The sequence below is a fragment of the Octopus bimaculoides genome, chromosome 20, assembly GCF_001194135.2.
Source record: "Octopus bimaculoides isolate UCB-OBI-ISO-001 chromosome 20, ASM119413v2, whole genome shotgun sequence".
NCBI classification, from domain to species: Eukaryota; Metazoa; Mollusca; class Cephalopoda; order Octopoda; family Octopodidae; genus Octopus; species Octopus bimaculoides.
The window spans coordinates 24,522,400-24,534,899 of NC_069000.1; positions in this window are offsets into that span (position 1 = coordinate 24,522,400).

Below are 12,500 nucleotides of genomic sequence, written 5' to 3' on the forward strand. Positions count from 1 at the left end.
GGGGGTGGTGTTGGCGGAGGCGTTGTTGATGTCGTTGATAGTGGCATAGGTGGTGGTGGAGGAGGAGGTGGTGGTAATAGTGGAGGTGGTGGAGGAGGTGGCGTTGTCTTGGTTGCTGTTCTTGTTGCAGTTGTTGTTGCTGCTGCTGCTGTTGTTGTTGTTGATGCTGTTGTCAGTGGCAATGCTGGTACCAGTGGTGGCACTGGTGGAGGTGCCACTGGTGAAGTGGGTTGCACTGTTGCTGCTGCGGCTGCCGGTGAATTGATCGTTGTCGTTGACGACGACGACGATGACGATGACAACGATGACGATGAAGGTGAAGTTGTTCTTGCTGTTATTGATGTTGCTGGTGCAACAGCAGCTGTCATATCTTCCTCTCTGCTGAAGCCAGACGTCCCTTTGGATGGTGTGCTTTCACCTCCTCCTCCCTCTCGCTCTTCTGCTTTTTTCGTCTCCAATATGTTGCCATCAGCAGTTTCAGCAACTTCAGCAGTGGTCGGCAGAGTAACAGGTGGGCTTGAAGCTGGTGGTGGAGGAGCATAAGGTGTGATTGGAGTCTGTGGTGTGGACGAGGGCGTAATTGGTGTTTGTGGGGTCAGTGGTGTCCCCGGTTCACTTTTGTTCTCACAGAGCAGTGATTCCCGTCTAGGTGGAGGGGGTGGTGGAGCATGTCTCCTTCGCTGTACTTTTGTCAAACCTGATAAACAATATGAAATAAGACAGGATTAAAGATTTAGTTCAGATTATAAACTAACAGCTGAGATTGTATGAATTTAGAAGCTTCGAGAGATATGAAGTAAATTATCTTTAACAGGGAAACTAAAGTTGTTATAGTTATAAATAACAGCAAATAGAATATTGGGTTAAAAAATTCCCTTGAATGGAAAGAAAGTCAAAGGCTCCTTTGTGGGATTCAAACCCAAATTTGAGAACCTGATTCTTTTACTTTTACCTTCTTTTATCTGTTTCAGTCATTAGACTGTGGCCATGCTGGGGCACCGCCTTGAAGAACTTTTAGGTGAATGAATCAATCCCAGGACTTATCTTTATTAAAACCTGGTAATTATTCTATCAGTCTCTTTCAGGCAAACCTCTAAGTTATGGGGACATAAACAGTCCAACACAGGTTGTTAATGGTGGTGGTGGTGGTGGGAACAAACACAGATATGCACACACACACAAACACACATCTATATATACATGATGGGCTTCTTTCAGTTTCCATCTACCAAATCTACTCACAAGGCTTTTGATTGTCACAAAGCTGTAGTAGAAGACACTTGCCCAAGGTGCCACGCAGTGGGACTGAACCCAGAATCATATGGGTGAGAAGGAAGCTTCTTACCATACAGCCACACCTGCACCTAGGCAGACATTCTAACCATTATTCCACTCCAACACTTTAGATTTTCTCCATCTATTTTCAAAGTATTGCTCTTACCAGTGAAGTGTTGCTTTGGTATAATGGTAAGAACATCTACCATGTTTATAGAAGATATGGGTTTGAACCTGATACACAGCCTTTGATGATTTCCATAGAAGGGTATTTTTAACCCAGTATACTACATGCTATTATTTATAATTTTATCTACTCCAAGTACCACCTTTAAAAACTATCTAATAGCTGAGATATTTAATATAAGTAATATATAGACATTATAAGTACTAATTATGAGGCAGAAAAATGACCACTTGTTGAGTGGTGGCTACATTGCTCAAGATCTATTACTCAGTCCATTACTATTAATTGCTACATGGCTGAAGTTTTGTCAATGGGTGTGGCTCAAATCCTGTCAGTAAGTTTATTAATGTTAACACTTACATGGCTCCTGTTCTGTCAGTGAATCTTTTGCTATCAGTTGAAGTCATGTCAATGAGTCTTCGATGTAAAATGCTCCATGACTGAGGCTTTGTCAGCAGGTCTGTTGACGTTATCTACTTGATGTCTTGTCAGTGATTCCATCACTCTTTTACTGTTGCCATGTGGGAAGAGAGACATCAGGCACTAGCTTCTCACTATAACCACTGTACTCATAATGTTCCCATACTGTACACACACTGTACTTAACCTACACATTTCACATATACTTGACCCACACTGTTCCCTAACTGTCTCCACATGTATCCACCAGTGCCCACATTTTACCCACAATGCACTTACACTAAGCTGCTTCTTCAATGTTGTCTGATATTTTGATAACTGAGGCATGAATTTAGCATCCTATATATGGAATAATGATGTTCATGATGGTGGTGGTGATAATGATGGAGCTACTCCTGAATTCTTTTAGGAAAAGAAAGAGAGAAAAAGAAGAAAAAAACATATATGTACCTGCACCAGTTCGACCGAGAGTTTGTGACATAGGGAAGGTTTTTGGTCTGTGTCGACACGATTCGGAACTTGGAAGTGTTGCTGAAGAGCCAATTTCAGGGTCAGCAACGCCTAGCTTAGCCAATGTTTCCAATCTGTGTTTCCGAAGAACTCTGATGGAGTGAGAGAAAGATAGGGAGAAAGTGAGAAAAAGAGAGAGTGAAAGAGGCAGAGAGAGAAAGTCTGTGTATGAGAAAAAGAGAGAGAGAGACAGAAAGACAGAGAAAGACAAGGTATGATGAAAATAAGTTAGTAAAGAGAAAAGCAACAGAACAAAACAATATTAAGCAGTGGAAGAGGAAGCCTCTGAGCAGTCACTCAGCCTGTTAGAAATAGCAGCCAGAATCTTTCACAAATCACATGCTCTGTCTTGTGAAAGAAGGACACATTGGATAATGTGATCCTAGAAACACTAAGTCTGAAACAAAATTTAGGCTAGTCATGGTTAAATCATCTTTCATCATAGGTCTATGAGATCAAAGCTTACTTGGACACAGAGCTAAACAATAAAAAGCTACAAGATCATTAAAAGGAATAAAATTAATAAAAATACAAAACATGAAAATTATCAAAATTAATAAAATATAAGACATGAAGAAAATAAAATATTTCCAGCTGATAGTTGGTCTAGTTGATAAAGGCATTAGATTCTCACATGAAAGTTGCTGATAGATTCAACTATGAGGTTTTAGGTTCAATTTCACTTCACAGCATCCTGGTAAAATATTTTTACTATAGACTTGGCTCGGTTAGTCATGTAAGTAAAATTTGGTAGATGGAAACTGTGTAGAAGCCTGTCGCAGATTTTTTTTTTTTTTTTTTGGTAATAGACGTTATGTCACTCTGATTACTAATACCATTTGGCCCATTGGTACCTTTAGAAGGGTTCAGTCTGTTGCATTGAGATTAGGTGCCCAGTTTAAGGATAACTTCCTCCGTTCCAATTAATAATCTCAAAAACCTTGAAAATAATGGCATGCATACTGCCCGTCCTCATCATACTAAGTTGTAATACAATAATGGTTTCAAAATTTGGTACAAGAAGATCACTTTTAGGGAGAGGACTTTGTTGATAATTCTAACCCCTATACTTGACTGGTACTTTATCTTATCAGCCTTGAGAGAATGAAACGTGAAGTCACCAGAAGAATTTGAACTCCGAATGTAAAGAGCTGGAAGAAATGTTTCTAAACATTTCTTCCAGTATTTTGTTGACTTTGGCAGCATTTGAACTCAGATTGTAAAGATGGATGAAATGCTGCTTTTATATAATAACAGCAACAACAACAATAATAGAAAAGTGGCATTTATGAGAGGATGACCAGAGATTGTCTGTTTATGTGAACAACAACACAAATGCTTGAAAGATGTTTATGTATATTATGCATGCATTGTTTGCATTCAACTGTAAAGGTTCTAAGAAGTAGCTTTTTAATGTTTTTATTGGTTTGTGCTGGAATAAGGGACTTTATTCATGGTTTTTAAAGCCCATCCCCACCCTCCATTGCTTGTAGGACAAATGTGGTTGATGTTCCTCTTGAATACTGTAAGTCACCTTATGTGGGAAAGAAATTCCAGAGAAGTATGTTCAGAAGAAAGATTGGATGCAGTGAGGGTGGACACATTGTATCTGATGAGAGGAGAAGACATGAATGAGTTGGGGAGGGGGGGGCTAAGTAGAGGATGAAGTAAGAATAGCCAACACTGAGAAGCAGAAGCAACTATTATGACAAAAGTAAAAGCAGGAGAGGGTCAGAGGTTGGAGAGTGACACCAATCATTGGTGTGGTTTTTCTTTGGATGTGACTAAAGATGTAACAATATCACAGCCTCAGATGAGGGAACACTGCTTCATGGTGCATCTCACTTTGTAGAAATTTTATAGTTGTTGGGTATTCTCAAGAAGACCAATCTTTGTCATCCAATTTATGTTATGATGATGATATGTATTCACCAGAAGTGATCCTCAATGATGGCCAAGTGTTGCATTTGTTACAACCTTGAGGATTCTAGTTGTGTGCTGTTTATGATTTGGAGAGTGAAGTGTAATGATATTTTCTTGTATATGTGGTGATTACACTTTTTAGCTGAAGGCCTCAAGATTAGCAATACCCTAATTGGAGAGCATTTTCAAGATCTCTATTCATGGAGTCAGTGAAGGTTTGGTGTAAGATGCTTAAGTTGCATGTGTATAGCAGTTGGTTGAAGATGTAGAGGAATGAGTGTTACAATCAGTTGCAAAACAGTGGGCATTGTTAAAAGTGATGCCAAGAGGTTGGTGATGTAGAGAACAGTGTTGGGGGAAAAAAATTACCGAACCTGTGGTCACACCAGAATGGGTAGAGCATGAGTCAAGGGGAACTCTATCAGCCTATGCTGCAGTGGTGTACTGTGACATGAAGTCACTGAACCAGGAGACAAAAGACTGTTACGGTCCATAGACAAGCAATTTTTGTCAGATTTGCATGCTAGATTGGGACAGTTTTCTGATATCAAGACCAACATGGTTTTTCAACTAATTTCTTGAGAGCCCATTTATGAATCTCCCTAGCCATTGATGAATGACAAGTGAAATTTGTAAATTATTTGCTCCACTAGTGATGGAAATGAGGGTTGGGTATCTGTGGGGATTGTTTTATATGTAATATATGATATAATATAAGGCGGTGAGCTGGCAGAAACATTAGCACACCAGGCAAAATGCTTAGCAGTATTTCGTCTGTCTTTATGTTCTGAGTTCAAATTCCGCTGATGTCAACTTTGCCTTTCATCCTTTTGTGGTCAATAAATTAAGTACCAGTCGCGTACTGGAGTCAATCTAATTGACTGACCCCCCTCCCCACCAAAAAAAAATTTCGGGCCTTGTGCTTGGAGTGGAAAAGAATATTTTTTAAAAGGTGGCAAGCTGGCAGAAACGTTAGAGCGCTGGGCGAAATGCTTAGCAGTATTTTGTCTGACTTTATGTTCTGAGTTCAAATTCCGCTGAGGTCGACTTTGCCTTTCATCCTTTCAGGGTTGATAATTTAAGTACCAGTTGCGTACTGGGGTAGATCTAATTGACTGAACCCCTCCCCCAAAATTTCAGGCTTTGTGCCTAGAGTAGAAAATATATGCTATATATATGCATGTGGGCCATGGGAATATGTGAAAGAATTAAAAAAAGGGTCATTACAAAAAAGATGCTGATCCCTATTCTACTCTTTGTTGAAAAGTAGGGGTACAAAAAGTTAGAATTTTTACTCATTACAACTGAATTACTTGACTTTCTACAAACTCTTTTTTTTTTTGTTTCATTCATAACATGCAGATTTTCACCAGATTCAGTATTTTATAAGTATCTTAAATTTCTTAAATTATTCTTTGATTGGTTGACCCATTCTTTATTGGACTTGGGAGAATATACACCATTAGGTCAACAAATGACCCCTGGTAATTCATTGACAAGAATTAAAAACTTGTGGAATTTTTGTGGAAAAACACAAAAGTGGTTTCATACAGCTTTCATCCTGCTATTTTAGACACCATCTTTTCAGCTAGATACAGACAAGTTCACTACACCTACCTGGGCATTCAGAATCCAAGGACCCTGAAACGAATACAACAAAGTATTTTGTCTATTGCTCTAACAATCCTGCCAAGCCATCATGCTAGATTAGTACTTTATTTTATCAATCCTCAAAAGATAAAAAGCAAAGATGACCATTGTGGAATTTGAACTCAGAAAATACAGAGTCAGAGGAAATATCACAAAACAGTTTATAGCAGAGACTCCAGCAAAGAAGATCTGAAGAAGGAATTGTAATTCCGAAATATCATTGGACTACAGATAACCAAATTACAACAGGTATATAGTCCATTTTTTGTTCTATAGTGCATTGTTATACCATTCTAAACTTTTTATTCTTTACAAACAAAGCATTCTGTTTGCAGTTCTAATGATATGTTAAAGTTCATTCCTAGCAATATCAGTTAACATCAACCCACCACTTTCACTGTCTTTCTAGACTATGGTATGGTCCCCTCCCCAACAAAACAATGTGACAATAAACTCCAATTAACAAAAGCCAGTTTATTCATAACAGCTACATAATGACTTTATTGTGCGTACAGGTCTTTATAGCTGATGGAAGTGTATGCCTCTTAAACTAAATCTGCTTTTTTAGTGGTGTGAGCAGAAGAAATAAGTCATTATACATGTGTGGTACTGGGTTAGGGTTAGGGTCAGTCCTGATCAAGAAGGCCTATAATCAAAGACATTCCATCATTGATGATCCAGTCTTTCTTTTTCTGACATATTTTCCAATACGTCCTCCTTTCTGAAGATGGCAGGGTTTGACTTGAGGGAGATTTGACAGCTATTGCTAGAATATGAAATAACTGCATAGATATTCCTTCTTTGGCTCATAATAAGTGATATGTAGGCAGCAGAAGGTTAGGGATTACTATAGAAACGTGGTGGTGGTTATAACGGCTGTAACACAGTGTTGGTGATGGTGGTTGTAACATGTTGTGGTGGCAGTAGTGATTGCTGCATTGTGTATGTGATGGTGTTGTCAATGGTGGGGAGGATGCCTGGAACACTGAGGTGGTGATATTTGTGGTGGCAGTGTTTGTAACAGTGTGATTGTGGTGATATTGACGACGGTGTGGTCGGTGGAAGTAGTGGTTGTGATGATGGTAGGGATAATGTTTTTTTAACTGCAGCTTACAGAATTTGGGCCAAGAGAGGAAATTTGTTTTAGCTATTTTGCATGTGTTTTGTTGTATTTGTGGTTATTTAACGCCAGGTCAACTTCTGATGGAGCAGACCTATGGTTAAAGATATTCCTAACTTTTCATTTTGCTCGTATATCCAGGACTACAAAACTGAATGTGCCCTTTCACTTTGTAAGACAGTAATATGCAATCCGAGGGATTTAGCTGCTATTTCTAGCAGAGCGAATGACTGTCAAATGGCTTTACTCTTGTTGTTGTTTAGCCCCAGGTAGCCCTAATCAAATAAACTTATGATCAAAAGTATTCCAGCTATAACTGTTTTTTATTTCTTTGTTTCCCATTTTCCTCCAAGTATCTGGGTCCTTTTTAAGGCGATCCCAGGTTTGATTTGAGGGAATTTTGGCTGCTACTTATAGTAGCTCGAACGACTGCGAAAGGACTCGTTACTCTTACAGTATTATTCGTTGTTGTTGTTTATCCTTATTATATTCCTATTTTTAAAAAACGACAGGGTGCAATTTGATGGCGAGATTGCTTGTTGTGATTGTTATTATTGTTATTTTAATAGTTTTAATGCAGTAACAGTAATAATCAACAAACTATATCACGAATAGATATATTCACGGACAGGCATGCAGGCCGCTGAAGAGGCTTTTGACAAGAGAAAACTTGGTTACATGCTGAACCCTGTCAACTATATTAGCAGGCGAGTTGTCAAAAACGGAAAAAAAGTACGTACTCAATACATATATTTATTCATTCAAAGATTATGAACCACTCCCTATTTACTCATCTTTCGACTGCATGCGCTCGTTCTTTTCCCAATGTATGTATGCATGTGCGTGCAAGTGTGCGCACGCACGCACACTTACACAAGCAAACTGACAGAATTACGAGTGAAAGCGAATATTTCAAACAAGAAGGCAACAAACGAAAAACAAACAAACGTACGGTGGGTGTGAAGCAGAAAGTCCCATGAAAAAAACGTCAACCCCCAACAATAACACTGAACCAATTATATGAAGAGATATTAAATAAAATGATGTGTCAAACTTACTGTGCCTTCTTTTGTTTCAATGTAGAGTTATCTACCCCTTCATAGACTGCTTTGAGTGAACGGTCAATGTGCTCCATCACCTGTTTGCATGTTGCCTGTAAAAGGAAGGTCAGAAGTTAGATATCAACGGTAGCGGGTAAGGATTAATTGATAGATAATGAGATAACGCTATTTATGGTTTGCAATAAAATAGAAGTTGCGCCAAGCTACTGGCAAACGTAATTCATTAATGCTCCTTCTAATCGAGCCTTGTGCCTAGAGTAGAAAAGATTAGTGCTCCTTCTAAAAGTATTAAAACATCTAAGATAGCCTTCTTCTATTTTTATGTAAAAACCTGACGAAAATTTTTATCACTGCTCGGGTCAGTTTCCCTTTATTCTCATAACCGAACAACATGAACATCACAAGCTCTCATTTACTAACTTCTAGCTTCATGTGAGGGGAAAAAATTATTTAAGGTTTATTGATTAGCACCAGGTCAGTCTTGAATAAGGGTTTATTGCATGACCGTCCTATTTTTTCCTGATTAGTGCAACTCTGGTGGCATTATGTTGTATGTCCATCAATTTTTTTCTTTTTAGGTAGAGTGGGGTTTGAGTGAGAACTGGTTGCAACTTCAACCAGGTTGAAGGACAACATAGTGCTGCAAGCTTTTGGGGGCTTTTATGTTGATGCCTTCTGCTAGGAGTTCAAATTTCGTTAAAGTCAACTTGGTCCCCTAATCCTGTGGGACCAATGAAATAAATACCCATAAGATACTGTGCTAGATCACATCAACTACACCAGTTATAGACTTGTAGCATGGCTTAAACTTGAAACTGCATCAGCTCAGTAATGAGAAATAGACCACAACATATCAGGTGATTTGCCCTGAATTTTGACCAATAGTATTTTAGCTGCAACCATATGATTGATGGAATTTTCCTTGAGTTTCCTGCTAAAACATGGCTTTACATTGAGGTTTGTGGCAAAGGCTGGCCCTAGGGTCACTGGCGTCCTGGGAAAGCTGAACTTCAGCACCCTTACAAGTATAATTTTTAAAAACTTTCACAAGGAGAAAAACTGAAAATGTAGACTAAAAAGCACAAGGGATCACGGGCAACTGCTTGAGTTAGCGGTTCCTTGAGCCGGCCCTGTTCATGGCAAGCTCTTGTGGGCAGAGGGATAAGACATGTAAAACATGTGCACTGACATAACAGAGATGGAGAAGTTCCAGAGAAGACAGGCGAACAGGATTCTTGGCCAAACACCTGATGCTGGGTTAAAAAGAAATCACTTGTTTACTATGAATACAATATTCTCACATCTTCAGGCATGGATACAAGACATTCTTTATTCTCGCCTCCCATCCACATGAAGATGTAGCTATTTAATTCTTATCCAACATAACTCACTACTGTTAATCAGTAATATAAACCATGGCAAATAAACATCATAATCATATATATAAAGAAATGGTTTCCTTGAAAACTTCAGAGAGACTTGGCTTAAATATGGGTAACAACATGAAGCCAAAACCAGCCTGACCAAAATATCAATAATCCATTGATCACTCAACTTCCTATTCTAATCACAAACCATTTGCACTTTTACATTGACCATGGATGATATATATATGATACACCAATCACAAACCATCTACATATCTACACTTAACAGCACAACCTTACACAACTTTACTTGAATAATTCAAGTCAGTGAGGCAGTCTCTGGTGTGGTTGCATAGCCTGTTAGAATTACAGTCAAGTCTCCTTCACATCATACCTTGTTGTCTCAAGGAAAAGTCACATTAGATGATGTTCTATATAGGTTCCAGAGTGGCTGTGTGGTAAGAAGTTTGCTTCTCAACCACATGGTCCCAATTTCAACTCAACTGTGTGGTATCTTGGGCAAGTGTCTTCTGTTATAGCCTTGGGCTGATCAAAGCCTTGGGCTGATCAAAGCCTTGTCAGTGGATATGGTAGTCGAAAATCGAAAGAAACCTGCCAAATATATGTATGGATATATCTATGTGTATGTGTTGTGATTGTCCTCCACTACTGCTTAATAACCAGTGTTTGTTTGTTTATGTCTGCTTCGAGTTTACTTTTATTGCAGTAGTCAAGACAGCAATCAATGTCTAATGCTAAAGGAGGTATGAGAAAAATGTGGCCTATGATACTTTCTGAATGGCATGCCAAAGGAAAACATACCTCAATTTTTTTAGTAATGTAGCCTACCTAATAATAAAGCATGTCTCATGTAGCCCACATCTTGAAAGAGGTTGCCTATGACTGTCCTGGAGTTTTGCTGACACATGTAGGGCTTTGTCATATATGAGTGGCTGACCAGAAGTTTATCAATATGTAATTAGAGTGAAATACATAAAATTGTTGTTTAGCTCCCAAGTCTGAATGAACTTGATAATCAAAGACATTCTACTTGTGGTCATCCCATTATTTTGTATATCCAGAACTATACTGCAGCAAATTGTCAGATGTTAGAGTGTATATATAGTATACATTGTGGTATTTATTCTGGCTATCTGCACCCTGAGTTCAAATCCTATCAAAGTAAAATTTATGTTTCATCTTCCTGAGATAAATCAAATATTCATTCAGTAATAAGGTTGATTCTTCTGTTTATGTGTGTATAAATGTGTGAATGTATGCATTACATATGCATACATACATACATACATACATACATACATATAAGAAAAATGCATTATCTAGTGTGTCCTGCCTTATTTTAAAATTCTACAATGTTTGTGTAAGATTTGGCTATTTTTTCTTAGAGGTTGACTGACTTTGTGGAGTATTTCTCATTGACTGGAAGACACCTCCTAGTAGAGTCAGGGGTTTGTGTTCAGTGTGTACTACACACATACATAATATTACAGCAAATTATTAAATTCATTGAATAAAGTAGATTTGTTAACCTATTATAAATGCTTGTAATGTTTTATGAGCCATAACAGTTGAGTTCATTTTTTAACTCCTAACTGCCCCAAACTCATTGTTTACAAAAGAGAATATTGTAAAATGGCTGCACAATACTGCATGCAATGTATCAAGACTGTCCTATTGCATACAATGTATGCACACTAACACCTAGCAGCCTTTACATTGTTGTTAAAATAACAGACAAATCTCTTTCAAGTTACATCCCACTATTTTGAAAGAGAAAGGGACATTAGTTAATGTGATCCTAGCGATACATTATGTATGAAAATATGATTGGATGGTTATGGTTGGAATGCCTTTGATTATAAATTTACATCAACCAGGGCTGGCCTGGGACCAAACAAACAAAAACAGCTATCAGAAATACAGTAATAGATAATGAACCAATGCTTTGTGAGAACCTTTCTTACCCTCAATCAAAGGAGAAAGGAAAATACAAAGTCAGCAGGGGTTGAGAGCCTCTACGTGGTCGGACAGCATGCTAGAAATAACCAAATTTCCCTTGAATCACACTCTTCCATTTTAATGTAGTTGTAGATATGCTTAAAAATATAGGTATGCCTAGAATAACATTGCTCAATGCTGTTCTCAGCGAAGGCTGACCTGGGGCTAAACAACAGCAATCAGAAAGGTAATTCACTGAGATTTTACCAATAATCTGGAATCTTTGTTTACAACAGAAAGAGAGAGCTCATTCCAACCTAATTTCTTTCTACAGGAAATTGATGTATTAATGATGAGACAGACAACTATTGTTTTCTCAAATCATCACTAAAATATAGACACATAAACACATACACACACACACAACTGCACACACACCACCTTACAACACCCCGCCACACACAGCACTATACGCAGTACCACTACTATACTTATCATTCACTGATATGCACTACCATAAAACACCACATACACACATCAGCACCATACACACACACAAGCACTACACACACACACACACACACCACATACCACCACATAAACTACAATCTCACTACCACATTCACATACTGCCACCGTCTTGTATGCCCATACATTACTATACATACTACCACCATCATATACACAACACATCACCACACATCCACCACAGTCACACACACTGTATCACTACTAATCTCATACAAACATACATACACACTACTACCATCATACACCTACTAAGCCCATCACCACACACACATACGCAAACACACAAATACCACCATCATCACCACTCACTACCATTACTGCCACACACTTCAACCACACACACACACCACCAGCTTCCACTCGCACCACCACTACCACATCACCTTCCACTACCACACACAATTATCACCACCACCACTACCACTGCTACATACAGCACCACCAAACATTCACTTCCAACACTAGACCTTCTAGAAATAGCTAAATCTCCCTCAAAC